Below are 17973 nucleotides of genomic sequence, written 5' to 3' on the forward strand. Positions count from 1 at the left end.
ACTGTGGTGTTGAACCCATAGTTGATCAGATTAAAGACACGGCCTTTCCACCCCATGTCCCCAGTGGCCTCGAGGTGGCTGCCATTAAAGTAGAAGCATGAGGATGGGCAGGTAAAGAAAGAAGGTGATATTGAAACTATGGCTGGGGAGGAATTTGAATGTGGTTACTGGCACAAGGGACTAACCGGAAGCAAAGAGATCAGAAGCCTACACAATTCCTGAGAAAACTGTTGCCAGAGATCATGTAGTCACCTCTCCCCAAAATCGTTAACTGTGGCAGACTTAAAACAACCCTTTGGGTCCCATGAGCAGGAAGAAAGCCCCCAAAAGTGTAAAATGTCAAGGAGAAGGGCTTACACCCCAAGAAACGCTTCAGGAATAGTTAGGGAAGATGATGAGAAAGGAGAAACTCCTCTGCAGTGAAGCCAGGGGCCATGGAAAAAAATGGACAGGGGACGCCACCAGAGGCCAGACCACAGCCAAGCAGAAGTGAGGCGAGTGGGTGGGAGGCAGCCCAGAAGTGTGGAGTTGGCAGAGCTGGAGAAGTTCATTGCTTCTAAATTCCAAGCTGCCAGAGATAAAAGATGGAAAAGAACTTTAAACAGCAAAAGCCCAGGAAAACATCTTAGTTGGACCTTCCCCCTTGCCAGGGCATGGGACCCTCACAATGCCTGCCTCACAGAAAGGAGTTGGTCACTTCTATGGATTAGGGATATTGCCCTTCCTCTTGTCATGGAAATTGCATCATTTCTACTTCACCACTGTATGTGGGGTGTTGGGATGGGGGCGCATATGTACCCCTTTAGTTCATTGGTCGCCAGAATGATACGATCGATCTCTACTCCTAAGGAAGAACATGCATGACAGAGATCCTGGATACAATGACTGATGGCACTTTGGGTTGTCTCCTTAGAGAAGGGGATGGGTGTGTTTGAGGTGGGAAGAAGAATGAAGTGGTTTGGTGACCAGAAGGATGTCCTGTGGCGGAGATAGTGCCATTGCATTTCCTTCAGGCACGCAGAAAGAGGGTGTGTTCCAGTCTTTTTTGTAGTTGAGTGGGGCTGTACTACTAGTTAAGGCTGATGTAATACAAGCAAAGACTGGTCCATAAAAAAATCACCCTTGTGTAATCCTTCCTTTTATCTCCTCCCATGGGGACCTTGAAGGCTACACATCGAGGATGTCAGTGTTACGAGATGGATGTAGCCTCGGTCCCCAAATGATGAAATGACACAGAGCCTTATTGTCCCTTCATAACCCCTGCCCTCCCCCTACCTCCGCCTCAGAACACACTGGACTTGAATTGGAAGTCACACTTTTATTGTGTTGGGTCGCTGAGCTTTCGGGGTTGTTGGAGCAGTTAGCCTAGCCTAGCTTATACAGCAGGTACTCAATAACTATGGTAACAATCTTCAGATTTCAGAGCCCGCGCTTCTAACTGCCGTACCTCTCTCGCTTGGCTTCCTGTATGCTTTTCCCTCCATTTCTTTCTAAAAGAAAATTCTTTTCTTAAAAATAATAGGTACTGAGAACTGAACAACAACAAAAAACACAAGCCGGTTAAAAATGGGCAAACAGACATTTCTCCAAAGATAATTCAAACAGCCAACAAATACATGAAAAAAATGCTCAACATCATTAGTCACTAGGAAAATGCAAATCAAAACCACAATGAGATACCACTTCACACCCATTAGGATGGTTATTATTAAAAAACAGTCAGAAAATAACAAGTGTTGGTGAGGATGTAAAGAAACTGGAACCCTTGTGCACTGTTGGTGGGAGTGTAGTTGATGTAGTCGCGATGGAAAACAGTACGGCAGTTTCTCAAAAAATTAAAAATAGAAGTACTACGTGACCCAGTAATTCCATTTCTGGGTAGATGAATAAATAAACAAAAGGTGGGATATTCAAACCATGGAATATAATTCAATCTTAAAAGAGAAGAGATACCTAATATAAATGACGAGTTAATGGGTGCAGCACACCAACATGGCACATGTATACATATGTAACAAACTTGCACATTGTGCACATGTACCCTAGAACTTAAAGTATACTAATAAAAAAAAAAGAATAAGAAGAGAGAAGGGAATTCGGACACAGGCTACCACACAGATGAATCTTGAGCTCAATAAGCAACATAAGCCAGTTACAAAAGGACAAATCCTGTATAATTCTACATATGTGAGGTACCTAGAGTAGTCAAATTTACAGAGAAAAAAACCAGAATGGTGGTTGCCATGGGCTGGGGGAAGTGGAGAGGGAGATGGGGAGTTGTTTAATGGGAACAGAGTTTCAGAGTTGCAAAATGAAAAGTATCCTGGTGGTTGGTTGTATAACAATGTGAATGTATTTGACACTAGTGAACTGTACACTTAAAAATGGTTAAGATGCTAAATTTTAAGTTATGTGTGTTTTGCCACAATTAAACATTATTTAAAATTTTTAAGAAGTAAAATATACCCATATGAAAAATGACAAAGTATGAGGGAAGTAAGCAAAATCGTCCTCTATCACCCCAGTGGAGATAACCACTGTTAAGCTATGATCTCACCACTGCCCTCCAGGAATGGACTGATGGAAGGAGACCCTGACTATAAAAAGAGAGAGAGAAAGAGAGAGGTGGGGAAACACCGCTGTTGAGAGTCTTTTTATGTAGCCGAAGTGGAGTGCTTTTATAAAACACTGATTCAACAGTTTAAAGCGAAAATTCAGTCTTGGTGGAGAAGGTAGTCCTATCACAGAAGGTGAGAATTAGGCTACTTTTGGCTTCCAGGCAGACTGGAATAACTTCAGTATTTTTCTCTAAGTTTTCTAATTTGGATTTGGTGAATACTGTCTTTGTAAAAGAAGTGCAGAGATCTCAGTCATAGGCCAGTGTTTGGACAAGTAAATGAGTTTTAGATTAGGACAGCAAAACTTCATGCCTGGATGAATTTATTTCTTCCTTTCATTCCCACACTCATCCATTGAGTAAGTGTTTGTTGAATATCTACATGCGCCAACACTGCGCTAGAGGCTCAGGAGACAGCAGTGAATGGGAGAGGACTCTTACCTTCTAGCTGGAAAGCAAACAGCAGACAGGTAAACAAACTAACACAGACATTGCAAACTGAGAAGTGGTTTGAAGGAAAGAAACACCGTCATGCCATTGAAAGGAATGGGAAAGGAGGCGACATTTCAGGGGAGACCTGGAGGATGGGAATAAACTCCCACTAAAAACACTGGAGATGCAAAAGACCATTAGATCATTCACATGAATAGACAAAGCGAATGTAGGCAGCAGAGGTCGGAAAAATGGTCACCTCCGAGGAGGGCACCGACGGGCGGGGAGGCACGAGGGAGCTTTCAGGTGTGCTGAACATGTCCTATATCCTGATCTGGGTGAATAGACTGTGTAAGTACAACATTAGGGCCCAGCATGGTGGCTCACGCTGTAATCCCAGACATGGTGGCGGGCGCACCACTGCACTGCAGCCTGGGAGACAGAGTGAGATGCCATCTCAAACAAACAAACAAACAAACATTATGTGAAAAGTCAGAGTTGCATGCTTCAGGCATGTGCATTTTACTACATAAATGTTATACCTTAATAAAAATAAAATACCCCCTCCTCAAAAGAAAAAGGAAGCAGGAGCATTTCAGACGGAAGAAATCATAAGCAGCAAGGCCTGCAGGTGGGGCCGCAGGAAGATAGGTGGAGAGCACGAAAGGGGTAGTGAGATGAGGCTGGTGCACAGCAGACCAACAATGGGCGACCCCTGGGGAAAGAATGGAGACTCGGGGATGGGCACCAGGGATTTTAATTTTTCATTCTGTTAAGAAGTTTCGCTGATAAACATGTCCTCATGCTTCATATGTCCCATTTTATTATTTTTTATTGAGACGGATCTCTCTCGCCCAGGCTGAGTGCAGTGACGAGATCTCAGCTGTCTGCAACCTCCACCTCCCGGGTTCAAGCGATTCTCCTGCCTCTGCCTCCCGAGTAGCTGGGATTACAGACACGCACCACCACGCTGACTCATTTTGGTATTTTTAGTAGAGATGGGATTTCACCATGTTGGCCATGTTGGTCTCAATCTCCTGACCTTAAGTGAGTCGCCCGCCTCGGCCTCCCAAAGTGCTGGGATTATAGGCGCGAGCCACCTCAACCGGCCTATATGTCCCATTTTAAAAACAAGTGAATGAAGCCATTTACTTTGGTTTTCAGAATGGCGCTTCCCGCCTTTCCTGGGGGCTTGTTGCAAAGAAGTTAATGACTTTGAAGTTCCTTTTCTTGTCTTGAGGGGGGAAAAATCCAGGGGCCGTGCAGCCTCCATAATTTCCACTGATCAATGTGTTGGGAGCATACATCAATCATGTCTTGATCAGAAGAGGACCAAAAGGGAACCCTGAGTAGAGAAGTTCCCCCCCCCCCATTCATTCCATCTTTGAGTGCATATTAGATCCAAGACCCTGCCTGTTTTGCAGACAAGAGTCCAAATCTCTGCCCTCTTAGTTCAGGATGAAACCAATGCCTGAGACTCCAATCCTGAGGCAAATAGGATTAGGATCCCAGGGGCACGCAGAAAGGGAGGAGGGGGCGATCCACAGGGAAGGGAGTTTCCTGGCTCCTTCCACCTGAGGCGTTGGGGAGCGGAGAAGCAACTTCTAGACCGCCACTTTCTGGGGATTTAGAAGGTACTGGAAGCTCTGTCTTGAGCCTTTGGAAAGAACCCTTTCTCACCTTTGTCCACACCCACGTACGCTGGAAGCACTGAAGGTTGGGTTTGCTTCCGCGCCTCCCTCTTAGGGCGCCTGTGGGACGAACCGGCGCTGCGATGGGGACGCGCGGCTCCAGCGGCGCCAGAGCAGAGGACAGCGGCCACCCGAGCAGGCATCGCCGCAGGGGTCCCGCTCCGTGCGCGCTGTGCGCGGGAGCTGGCTCTTCCTCTCTGCAGCCCTGCTGGCTCTCGGGGACGGACCATCTCCTGCGTGGGGCCGGCTGCGGCGCGCATTTTCCCGGACATTCAGCATCCTTGGCCCTGGGCCTGACAACAGTTCGCGTTTCAAACACCCCTAGAGGGCGGTGCGCTCGGGGTGATATCCTCTGGGAGCCTCTTCTGTTCATAAAAGTGATTTTGAGACGAGAAGAGGAGTCTCCTCACTGGCCCGGGGACCGATGCAGCGGAGGGGCGCGGGTACAGCCTCTCTCTGCACCCCAGCTCCCACCCAAGCAAGGGGGCCGCTCAGTCCGACAGTCTCTGCGGCTCTCGGGGGCGCCCGATGGCTCAGGGGTCTGGGGCAGACGTCGAACTGCTGACCCCCGCGGGAGCGGAGCGGAGGTGCTCGCGGGAGCGGCCTAGGGGATGGGGTCAGAGTGGGGTCCCGGGGAAGCGGAGGCCGCCTGGTCACACTGCTTGGCTGAGGGGTCGGGGACAGGAAAGCAAGTGAGGTCCCGGAGGGAGCCACTTCCAGGATCCTAACGCGACTCCGCCCAGAGCTCCGGCCCTCGCCGCCGTCTCCCGCAGTCCCGGCGCGAACAACCCAGCGCGGCCCCCAGGTCCAGGGTAGGTTCCGTGTGAAAGTCTCGTCCCAGGGCAGCACGAGGGCAAGACCCCAACACATTTTTGTTGAATAAATACTTTTCAAATTATATATTTGGGGAGGAGGGCGTGGGCGGGCGAAATTGGCCACAGCACTGGCTGAGTCTGCGGCCAGAATTGGGAAGGGCCAGGTGGCCGGGCTTTTTTTCCTGGTCCCTGTGTGTGGTTTCCATTCCTTCATTCATCCATAAAAAGGGCCGATCTCTAGGGAAGCCAAACTCCTCGTTCGATTGTATTCTGGAATCCGGGTTCAGAATTGCCAAATTGTCAAAACAGGTTCAAGGAGTGGCCTCATTCCCAACCACTGCAGTTACATGAGTGGTTCTGTATTGCCAGGTTCTGGAGACAAAACTGTACTTTAACGCCATTGGTTTTCTTTGTAATTCCATGTATATGACTTGGTGCACTTAAAAACATCACTCTGCCTAGAGAGTCTGCAGCTTCCCCTGGCCACTAAAGGGTGCAGGGGCCATGGGCAGTGGTTGAGGCCTATAATCCCAATGTTTTGGGAGGCCGAGGTGGGAGGATCACTTGAGCCCAGGAGTCAGAGACCAGCCTGGGCAACATAGCAAGACTTCATCTATACATGAAAAAATAAAATAACATTAGCTGGGCTTGGTGGTGTGTACCTGTAGTCCCAGTTACTTGGGAGGCTGAGGTGGAAGGATTTGCTTGAGCCTGTGAGGTCCAGGTTGTGATCATGCCACTGCACTCCAGAGCCTGGGTGACAGACTGAGACCTTGTCCCTAAATAAATAAATGCCTACTGCATAAATACATACCTCCATCTCTTAAAAAAAAAAAAAAAGTCAGGCATTGTAGCATGTGCCTGTAGAAAGAATTTCTTGAGCCCAGGAGTTGAAAGCTGCAGTGATGGTGCCACTGCACTCCAGTCAGGTCAAGAAAGTGAGACCTGTCTCAAAAACAACGACAGACCAGGCACGGTGGCTCATGCCTGCTATTCCAGCACTTTGGGAGGCCAAGGCGAGCGGATCACCTGAGGTCAGGAGTTCAAGACCAGCCTGGCCAACATGGTGAAATCCTATCTCTACTAAAAATACAATAATTAGCCGGGCATGGCGGCAGGTACCTGTAATCCCAGGTACTTGGGAGGCTGAGGCAGGAGAATCGCTTGAACCCAGGAGGGGGAGGTTGCAGTGAACTGAGATTGCACCACTGCACTTGAGCCTGAGCGACAGAATGAGACTCTGTCTCTGGGGCAGGGGAGTGGGGGGGTGGGAAGGTACGGGACATAAAGTGGGCAAAAACCTCAGAGTCCTCACACGAAATGGATTACCTAGGGGCGCACTACATTTGAGGAGCAGGACTAGAAAGCAAAATACCAATTTTCCCAACGGTACAGCTGAAGGAGGAGAAGTAAGGAACAGGCATGCACCTGGGCACTTGGCCTCGTAATGACCTGTCCTGGTAGCTTCTCACATGTCCCTCCCCATCATCCATTTTGCTTTGCAGACAAAACAAGGGACATTTTGCCCAGAAGAAAATTCTTTTTATGACAATTCCTTGCTAGCCTGGAACAGGAGGTCCTGTGTTGGGACCAGCACTATTCAACAGAACTTTCGCTATGAGGGCCATGTTCTCTCTCGCTGGTGTCAGATGCAGTAGCCACTAGCCACCAGTGGCCACTGAGTGCTGGAAATAAGGCTAGTGCAACTAAGGAGCTGAATCTTACATTTTATTTCAATATTTAAAAATTTTGGCTGGGCACACTGGCTCACACTTGTAATCCCAGCACTTTGAGAGGCCAAGGCAGGAGGATTACTTGAGCCCAGGAGTTCAAAACTGGCCTGGGCAACATAGCAGAATCCTGTCTCTACAAAAAAGATACAAAAAAATTTAGCTGGGTGTGGTGGTACACATCTGTAGTCCTAGCTACTTGGGAGGCCAAGGCAGGAGGATCACTTGAGCCCAGGACTTCAAGGCTGCAGTGAGCTCTGATTGTGCCACTGCACTCCAGCCAGGATGACAGAGCAAAACCCTTCTCTCTAAAAAATAAAGAGGCCAGAGGCAGTGGCTCATGTCCGTAATCCTAGCACTTTGGAAGGCCAAGGTGGGTGGATCACCTCAGGTCAGGAGTTTGAGACCAGCCTGGCCAACATGGTGAAACCCCGCTTCTACTAAAAATACAAAATTGGCAGGGTGTGGAGGTGCACGCCTGTAATCCCAGATACTCAGGAGGCTGAGGCAGGAGAACCACTTGAACCTGGAAGGCGGAGGTTGCAGTGAGTCGAGATCATGCCACTGCACTCCAGCCTGGCTGACAGAGCGAGACTCTATCTCGGTGGGGGGGGGGGGAAAATATATATATATATATATATATATAATGTTTTGACATATGTACCTGTGAAACCATTACCACAATCAAGATAGTGACTATACCTATCACATCCAAAAGTTTTCTCATGTCCCCTTGTGGTTCCCACATTCCTGCTCCGACCTCTACACCCAGGCAACCACTGATCTGCTTTCTGTCATTTCTATTTCCTAGAATTTTATCCAAATGGAATCATGCAGTCTGGTGCTCATATTTTGTCTGGCTTCTTTCACTTGGCACAGTTATTTTGAGATTCACCATGTTGTGTCTCAGCAATTTATTCCCTTTATTGCTGAGTAATATTCCATTGTTGGGTGAGACCATTGTTTCACCTGGTGATGGAGATTTGTTTCCACTTGTTGCCTAATACAAATAAAGCTGTTATGGACATTCGTGCACAAATGTTTGCACAGACATATGCTGTTGTTTCATTTGGATAAATTCCTAAAAGTAGAAGAGCTGAATTATAGTAGGCGTATGTTTAACTTAAGAACTGCCAAACTTTTCCAAAGTGGTTGTACCATTTTACACTCCTGTCTGAAGTTTATGAGAGTTCCAGTTGCTCCACATGGTAGCCGACACCTAGTGTGGTCTTTTTATTTCAACCACTCTATAATAGGTGTGCAGTGGTATCTCACTGGGTTTCAATTTGCATTTCCCTGAAGACCAACAATGCTGAGTATCTTTTCATGGTCTACTTCCTTGGTGAAGCACTCAGATCTTTTGCCTATTTTAAAAATTGTGTTTTCTTATTATGGAGTTTTGAGGGTTCTAGATACAAATCCTTTATCAAATGTATGATACGCAAACATTTTCTCCCGGTCTATGGCTTGTCTTTTCATCTTCTGAACAATGTTGTTCAAAGAGCCGAGTTTTAATCAGTCTATTAATATGTTCTCTTACGGATTTTGCTTCCACCTAAGAAATCTTTGCCTAACTCAAGGTCACAAAGGTTTTTTCTTGTTTTCTTCTATAATGTTTATAGTTTTTGCTTTTACATTTACATCTATGAGCCATTTTGAATTAAGTTTTCTATATACAGCAAGACATAGATTGATCTTCAGTTTTCTCGACAACCCTATTATTACCACTTTGCAGATAAGAATTAAGACATGTAATTATTGGCCCCAAAGCAGCAGACTCAAGATGTAAATCCAGGTTTTTAGGCCTCTGAAGTTTGTGAGGTTTTTTTTTGTTTTTTTTGGTTTTTTTTGAGATGGAGTTTCACTCTGTCCCCCAGACTAGAGTGCAGTGGCACGATCTCAGCTCACTGCAGGCGTGAGCCACCAGCCGAAGTTTGTGCTTTTAACCTAATGGTTTTTAAATGTAATGTGCATCTGAATGGCCCACCCCCGGCATTCTGTGCAGTGGGGCTAGGCTGTGCCCTGGAGGCTGCATTTCACAGGCTTCCTGGTGGTCCCTGGACTGCACTGGGAGAAACACAGTGACAGCTGTGCTCCACCACTTTGCACTGGACTTTAAGGGCCTTTCCAAACGTTTTCAATCAAGAAGTGCTACCATTCTTTGCCAGAATAAACACATCTCCACTTTCAATTAGGTAGAGTCTGATTTAAAAGGAAACTGGAATTGCGAACCAGCTGGGCACAATGATTTATTTTCACTGGGAACAGAGAAACTCCAAAACAGGTCACTTCCTCCTTGGCCACGGTTTTTCAACCTAGCCAGAAACAGGCATATTTTAACATCGAACTCCCCAGAAGATACTTGGCTTTTCTGAAGCATCAGGACATTGCATTGCGTTATCAGGAGGTGGGGAGGGTGGGAGAAGCATTCTGGAGACCCACAGGGAAAGCCCTCCGTGGGCTGAACTTCCCTTCCACGGCTGTATGGTGACTTCCCACCCTGCGGGAAGCAGACAGGATTGGGACTGTTGTCTATTGTTCCACCAAGGCCTTACCAAGGTCTGTGTGTGCTTTCTAGAAAGGCACATTTGCACAGGGAGATGGGGGGCGGGCAACACCTGCAAACCCTGCTTGAAGCCTCTAAGTTTAGAAACCTGGAAACTTGCTTCTCCAATGCACACATCTCTATAAATACACTGGGGAGGAGCTCAGTCCTGTGTGTCCCAAATAAGGTCAAGCAATGTGATGAAGGGACATCCTTCAGGTCGTAATTTCTATACTCTGGGTAGGGTAGGTAATAAAAAGGGTCAGCATGGACCCAGTCCCTGGATAGTGGCTGGTTGTCCCTGTAGGGGAAGGACTCGAAAGCCCCCAGGGTCCACGCCTTCTGCTGACGGAGCTGTGCCAGCTCTGGGTTGTGGACTTCCCACCTTTGGCCTGTTGCTGAATCTACAAGGAAGCACCACTGGAGACCGCTCAGCAATGCATCTAACAAGAATAAAGACACAGGGAAACCTCTGACTGTTCTCTGTCCCTTAGCGTCCTTACATTTTAGTTTCATTGCAATAAAAAGAACAAAGCAGTTAAGATAATGAAAAGACAATCCACAAACTGGGAGAAAATTCTCTATTTGCAAATCACATATCTAATAAAGGACTAGCATCCAAAGTATACAAAGAATTCTTAACACTCAACAATAAGAAAATGACCCAATAAAAAATCAGCAAAAGATCTGGACAGCTCACCGAAGACGGCAAATAAGCATATGAAAAGATGTCTAACATCATAGGTCATTAGAATTGCCAATTAAGAGAATAATATGATTACACACCTATCAGAAAGGTTAAAATGCAAACTACTGACACCACCAAATGCTGGTGAGGATGTGGAGCAACAGGAACTGTCCTTCATTGCTGGTGGTAATGCCTAAAAAGGTAAACAGACACTTTGGAAGACAGTTTGGTAGTTTCTTAACAAAACTAAAGATACTCTCACTACATGATCCAGCAATCACATTTCTTGGTGTTTATCCAAATGAGATGAAAACATGTCCACGTGAATGTTTAGAGCAGCTTTAGTCATAATTGCTAGAATGTCAAAGCAACCAGGATGTCCTTCAGTAGGTGAATGGATAAGGTGTGGGACATCCATATAACATTCTATTACTCAGCAAGACCAGAAACGAGCAATCCAACCTCGAAAAGGCATGGAGGAACCTGAAATGCATCCTGCTGAGCGGCAGCAGCCAACCTGAAAAGGCTCCAGACAGCATGATCCCAACTACATGACATTCTGGAAAAGGCAAAACTAGGTAGACAATAAAACGTAATTGGGCCGGAGGCGGTGGCTCACGTCTGTAATCCCAGCACTTTGGGAGGCCGAGGTGGGTGGATCACCTGAAGTCAGGAGTTCAAGACCAGCCTGACCGAGATGGTGAAACCCTATTTCTACTAAAAATACAAAAATTAGCCAGGCATGGTGGCGGGCGCCTGTAGTCCCAGCTACTCGGGAGACTGAGGCAGGAGAATTGCTTGAACCTGGGCGGCAGAGGTTGCAGTGAGCTGAGATCACACCACTGCACTCCAGCCTGGGCGACAGAGTGAGACCCCGTCTTGAAAAAAAAAATTGGTTGCCAGGGATTCAGGGGAGCGAGGATGAACAGGAGGAGCACAGAGGACGTCGGGGGCAGTGAAACTATCCTGTGTGACCCTGTAATGGCAGACGCATGTCCTCACACCTTTGTCAAAACTCACAGAACTGAACAAGAGTGAACGCTAGGCTGGGCACAGTGGCTCACGCCTCAGCACTTTGGGAGGCCGAGGTGGGTGGATCATGTGGTCAGGAGATCAAGACCATCTTGGCTAACACAGTGAAACCCCGTCTCTACTAAAAATACAAAAAATTAGCTGGGCGTAGTGGCGGGCGCCTGTAGTCCCAGTTACTCGGGAGGCTGGGGCAGGAAAATGGCGTGAACCCAGGAGGCGGAGCTTGCAGTGAGCCCAGATCACGCCACTGCACTCCAGCCTGGGCAACAGAGCAAGACTCCGTCTCAAAAAAAAAAACAAAAAACAGAGGAGTGAACCCTAATACAACTAAAGGCTGGTTAGCAACAAAGTATCAATGTTGGCTCATCCCTCCTATTAATAAAAAATAAGATACAGAATGATTGGATAGGATGATTATGAGTATGTAAAATAAAAACAGCTAACACGAAAGAGCAAGGCGCAGTCCAACCCAAGAAGGGAGGCATTTCTAACTTTGATAAGCCCTAAAATAGGAAGGCAGGTTTTGAATAAGTAAACATTTTAAGAGAAAATAGAAGACGGTGTTAGCGCTCCCTGTATGCTAGACACCACGTTTAGATGATCTAACCCTTGCACACACCTGTGGGGTGGACACTACTGTGATTTTTATTTACAGGTAAAAGAGCTGAGGCTGAGAGAGAAAGGAAATTGCTCTGTGGCCCCAGCATGTAAATGGTGGTCTTAGGATTCAAACTGAGCCTCTGCCGATAACCTCTACACTTCTGTTCAGAAATGTAGCAATTAGACGGAGGTTAACTAGAGTAGAATTGTAATATTACTTATCTGTTATTTCATAGATCCTTGTGAAATGCTTGGAAGTCACTTATCCTAGCAGTTTGCTTTTTAAGACAGGGTCTCGCTGTGGCTGTGGAATGCAGTGGTGTGATCATAGTTCAGAGCAGCCTCGAACTCCTGGGCGCAATCAATCCTCCGGTGTCAGCCTCCTGAATCGCTGGGACCACAAGCATGCACCACCACACCTGGCTGATTTTTATGTTTTGGTAGAGATGGGTGTCTTGTGATGTTGCCTGGGCTGGTCTCAAACTCCTGGCCTCAAGCCGTCCCCTGACCCCAACCGCCCAGAGTGATTATAGGCAGGAGCCCTGTCCTAACAGTTTAAACATTTCCCTAGAAATCATGTTCCTATGTTTAGCAAACTGCTCTCCCTCCTCTCACCCCTACCATTAGTAAAAGGCACATTTCAGTCACTCACCTTTTCATATTTGCACAATCTAAATTACGTCCAAATGGAGTTTTCTGGTACGCCTTTGCTGCTGGTGTGTAACTTCAGCTTGCTGCCGGATGCGCACACACTGTCTAGGTAGAAAAACCACTGCCTTGACCTGCCTAGGGAACTCTTTTCTCTCTCTGGTTTGATTGATGTGAGTTACCAGAGACTTATCAGTGTCTTGTGGACAAGATTGGGGACTCCTGGGGCAAGTCCCTTCCCCACTTAAGTCTGGGAACAGTGACCTAGAAGCTGGGACCAAAACAAGAGACTGGAAAAAGTGAAGACCCAAGAGGCCTGGAGGCAGCAAGACCCTTGGGATGGGCCCAATGTGGCTGCAGGGAACAGGGATGCAGGGTGCAGACTTGCAACCCTGGGAGCTGGAGGCAGCACCCCTAACAAGGCATTCGACTTGTAGCAGAGATAGAAATGGGTTTGCGGGGAGAGTGACAGGAGAAGTGAAAGCCCAAAAAGGGTAGTTGAATTAGCAAGGGCAGTGAACTCAACACAAAATCTTTGCAGGGAACCCGCACATCTCCATCCCAAATCAACCTAACCCTTCTCTTGCCTCGGTTTTCTACATCATTAGAAAAAAATGATTTCTAAGCTGTGTTTTGTCATTGGCCACACCTCAAATCCATGGTTGCAACCTCAGTGGACCCTCAGGGATGCTGGGAGTTTTACTCAGTGCCTCTCGGCTCCCTGATCCAAGCAGCAGTTCCAGACCTTGGTCCCTCTCCTGAGTGCCTGCCTCCCCCCATGTCACCACGATAAAGGACACCATCAGGCCATCCCCCGTTGCCCCAAGTACAACGGACAGCTCCGCCTTCACAGCTCCCATCTGCCTAGGCATCTTCCTCCAACCCTGTCCTCATCCCCTCCCCACTGCTGCCCCATCCCCTAACACCCGTCTTCTTAGCTTCAGTGACCCCGTGGGATAATTCTTTATCTCTAATGCATGTGACCACAACAGTCATTTCATTCTTGAAATCTTTTATTTATTTGCAGATTCTCTTGATCTTTTCCAGTGTCTCTAATTCTCACGTTCAACCTTCTTTGATGGCTCTGTTTTCTCTGGAAACTTCCACTCTGTAGGAATGTGTTTGGGAAGAGGGAGAGTCAAGGAGTCTGTCTTTTCACTGAAGCCCATTAGGGGACTGCTGCAAGTGACCCAAACACCACTCTCCGAGAACCGCGGTCTTTCAGATGCCCTCAGGCACCACCAATGCGGCCTGTGTACAGGGGAGGTTTCCCTCAGATCCACTTCTCCTGGCTCCCTCCTGCGGTTGAGGGGGGGCCTGCAGCCCCTGCCTGTCCCCACCTGTCTCTGGCCACTCTGCCTCCCAGCTCCCGCAGCAGGACCTGGAGTCTTTCATTCCCCCACCCAGCGCGTTCTCCATTAGTTACTCTTCCCAGAAGCACCTTGGGCGATGCTGTTTCCTTTGCCATCTCTCACCTCTTCACTAAGGAAAATCTCACTTCTTCCTTCTTGTCTCAACTAAAACACGCCCTTTGAAAGTCCTTCCCCCATTCCGCTCCCCACTCTTTCTGATCGTTGGTGCTAGGACGCCTCTCGCTAGGCTGAGCTCCCAGCCAAGACTTGCCGAATGACTGTGCACAAGAGCCAGCAACTTCCTAAGCGCTCAGTGCTGCACACTGCCTGGGCTCACTTCACCCACTCTTAGCCTCTGTGCCTTCTTAAGCGCCAGACACTACTGACTGCGCCAAGAAAGCAGAGCCCGAAAAGGAAGGCACGAGCACCTCCTCCCAGAAAATCAGGACCTTCAAGATAATGCGAAGTGCATCTTTCTTCAGATAAGGCTGATTATGGCAAGCTTTTTCTGTAAGGGACAGACAGCAAATATTTTAGGCTTCGAGGGCCATAGTGCCTCCATCCCAGTTATTCCACTTTGCTGGGATAAGACAAAGCACCCACAGACAACATGTAGAGAAGCAAGAGGACCGTGTGCTAATGCACTTTATTTGCAGACATTGAAATTTGAATTTCATGTAATTTTCACGTGTCATTAAACATTCTTTTTCCTTTTTCAACCATTTAAAGATGCAAAAACCATTCTTAGCTTGTGGATTGATGCCCCTTGGTTTATGCTGGCAACCTGAGAGCTACACCTAACTCATATCCTTCGGCACTAAGTCATACAGCTTTATTTTTTTTGACTAAAAAGCCCCTGAAAATGAAAACTTTACACATGCAAGCAGAGAGGAGTCAGACTTTCTGACGGGGCAGGAGAGGCAGAAACTGCTCCCTAAGGCCAGGGACAGCCAGCCCCGTGCGATGCTGCCCCCTAGTGACCGGCCGGCCTAACGTCGGTCTCCCATCCCACCGCCACGCTGTGACGGGTTGCGCTCCGCAACACACAGAGTAAGAACTTCAAATCACTTCAATCAGAAAGCGTAAAGAACTGGAAACCCAATAATCATTTAAAGTGAAAAAGTAGGCTTCAATTCACAGAATTTTAGAACTGAACGGTACTTCCGAGATTAAGACTTAGTTCCATTTTTACACCAATTTACCAACCATTCACGGAGCTTTCAGGTAAAAAAAAACAAAAACAAAGGAAAGCTCCAGAAAGGGCGGGTGGCCCATGAGTGTTCGCAGAAGAGCCTGCTCGGGAGTCCCGCCTGCCGAATGCCAGTGCAGGGCTGCCTGCACCTCACACCAACATACCCACGAAACAGAGAGAGGTGGTCTGGGGCAGCAACCTTGTCGCCACACTGCCTGGGCTCACCATCACCGGATCGTTCTGTGTCCTTACAAAATACCAACTCTTAGCCTTTGTGCCTCAATTTCCCTAACTGTAAAAAGGGGGCGGAGTTCCCTCCTCACAGGGCTGTGGGGGTTGAAATGAGCTAATGATGTCTGGCCCATACTGGGCATTCAAGTGTCACCTGCATGACAAACTTCTTGAGAGCCTACTGTGTGTCAGACATTGAGTGCTTTATGTCTGTTTGCCAGGTTCAATCCGTGCAACTACTCGACAAAGCGAGTGTCACCATCCCCACTATGTAAATCAGACTGAGAAAGGTCACATGGACTGTGGTGGGTGCCTTCTCTTGTACAATTGATTTTGTGAAGGCATGGAAGGTACAATTAAGTTACCATGTAACAAATACGATGTGACTCCAGCAGGCCAGCAGGAATAAGCACTCAGTAACTGCCAGGCAGCCTGGTGGCATTCTTCACTTTCAGCAGGGGTTGTTGGGGTGGGGGGTGACTGTTCTTGTTTCTGTGTGAAGGTTACTTTGTCACCAGCCATCTTTGCCTTTGGACTGTCTTGGGGGCAGCAGGCAGAAGGGGTACTTGGGACAATCGGTACGTGACTGTCAGAGTTTAAAAACATCAGTAGTCACCTCTCCTTTCTGCTTGCCCCACTGCTTCATTAGATCTAATGGAATACTCCGTGCACAAAACTTGTGTGAAGCACAACTCAGTGTGTGAGTGGGGGTATCTGTACACATTTAAAATCTGCATTGATGCCACCTGAATTTATCCGACAGGCAAATGCTTTTGAAAGCCTAGTTCTAAAAGTCCTGAATATTTCTCTCGGAAACTTTTCACCCTCCCGCATCCTCAAATCCTTCAAGAGCCACATGGAAGAGGCCTCGCTATGGGATAGGATGTGGCGTGTGTTCCACGTGTGCCCACGACCTGGTCCAGCCCTCCTTAGACCAGAAACCACACGGCCATTCCGCCTGTGGGTTCCTATCATCTTACACAGTTCCATAAAGCCACTGCCCTGGGTTCTGCCAGAAGCACCTGTGGGGGCAGAAGTGGTGCCAGAAGTGAGCACTAACTTCAAGCGGAGGCCTGAGCGTCATCATGGGCCTGTCTGCAGCACTTCGTCTCACTGAACCCCAAATTCCTCTCCCATAAAACGAGGGGAAAAATTCCCACCCCACTTCACAGCTGTGATGACCAAATGAACACAGGAAAAGTGCAGAGGAAACTTTAAAGTGTTTACACACGAACTGAGATTTCGACGGCTGAATGAGGGCATTGCTCAAGTTGCTTTTATGGCCAGCTGCCTGCATTCTTTAAGGTTTTAGGCACAGGCTTACAACCCCGAACTCTCTTACGTTTAATGTTCTCTAAATTAGGTCAGTAGGAAGTAACACCTGCTTGCTCGCACTGTCCTCGTCCCCCACCAGGTGGCATTGCGTTCCAATGAGCAATCTCTTCTGGTGAGAGGCTGGTGGAGGCCTTTTTCACAGCGGCTCAAATTGGAACTGCAAGAGGAAAAAGAGAGACAATGAAGAACCACCCAACCCCCCACCTCACCACAACTCCCACCGCCACATTTCAAAGAGCAAAACAGGATCATGGGATTGAGAGCTTCTGGTGACCACGGCCTGCATTCTCTGCAGGTGGAGGTGACTGCGTGAAGGTAGGGTCTCTGGTCCCCACACGTGTGATGTGCCCCCCATTATAGAACAGACAAGAGGAAGCCCCAAAGCCCCCAAATTCCAAAGCTCCCACAATTGATAAATATTTGGATACACACACAGAGCTCACGTGATGTGCACCCATGTTCCAATTCAGGGGGTTTACAACAGAAGACAGCATTTAGGAATTAGGTAAATTTTGCATGGACAGGCACAATAGCTGTAAGCAGCAGTAATAGACTGACCTTAGGAATCCACCCTGTGCAAAGCGAGTATGTCAACGAGCATCCAGGGAAAGACGAGGTTGCCCGCCCTGGCCTGTCCTCTCTCTGCACAGGGTCATCTGAAGGGGTGAGGGCACTCCAGTTCCCTCTGCCCTGAGCTGATACCTGCCTCTCAGCCCTGGGACCCCAGAGTCCCTCATCCTTTAACAGCTGGTCTTGCCCCTTAAGGAGAGGAAGGCGTAGAGATGTCGTGACCGCATTTCCAGACAGGGACCCCATTTCTTTACTTCATGTCTCACACCTCAAAACTCACTGCTCTGGAAATCAGTGAGCCCTCTTGGTGGGATGGGGTGGGGTTGGGTTGAGGGGGGTATTTTTTCTTTATTAAGATTATGGGAGCGTCATGGGGTGGAACTATTGTCACAGCTTGCCTCCACATGGTTTCACTGCCTTAACCTTAGAATGCTTTTGTAATTAGTATGGAGAACTGAAACAGGTGTCTTCCAAGCTCAAATGGATGGTGCTGCT

At 47.8% G+C, this 17973-nt stretch overlaps 1 pseudogene; it reads right to left on the reverse strand.

Annotated features, from left to right (window-relative positions):
* Window positions 1-16231: 16231 nt before the first annotated feature.
* On the reverse strand, window positions 16232-16870 carry LOC105520031 (annotated as a pseudogene).
* Between the last annotated feature and the right edge of the window lie 1103 nt (window positions 16871-17973).

Source organism: Colobus angolensis, unplaced genomic scaffold (genome assembly GCF_000951035.1).
Source record: "Colobus angolensis palliatus isolate OR3802 unplaced genomic scaffold, Cang.pa_1.0 Scaffold369, whole genome shotgun sequence".
In the NCBI taxonomy this organism is placed as follows: Eukaryota; Metazoa; Chordata; class Mammalia; order Primates; family Cercopithecidae; genus Colobus; species Colobus angolensis.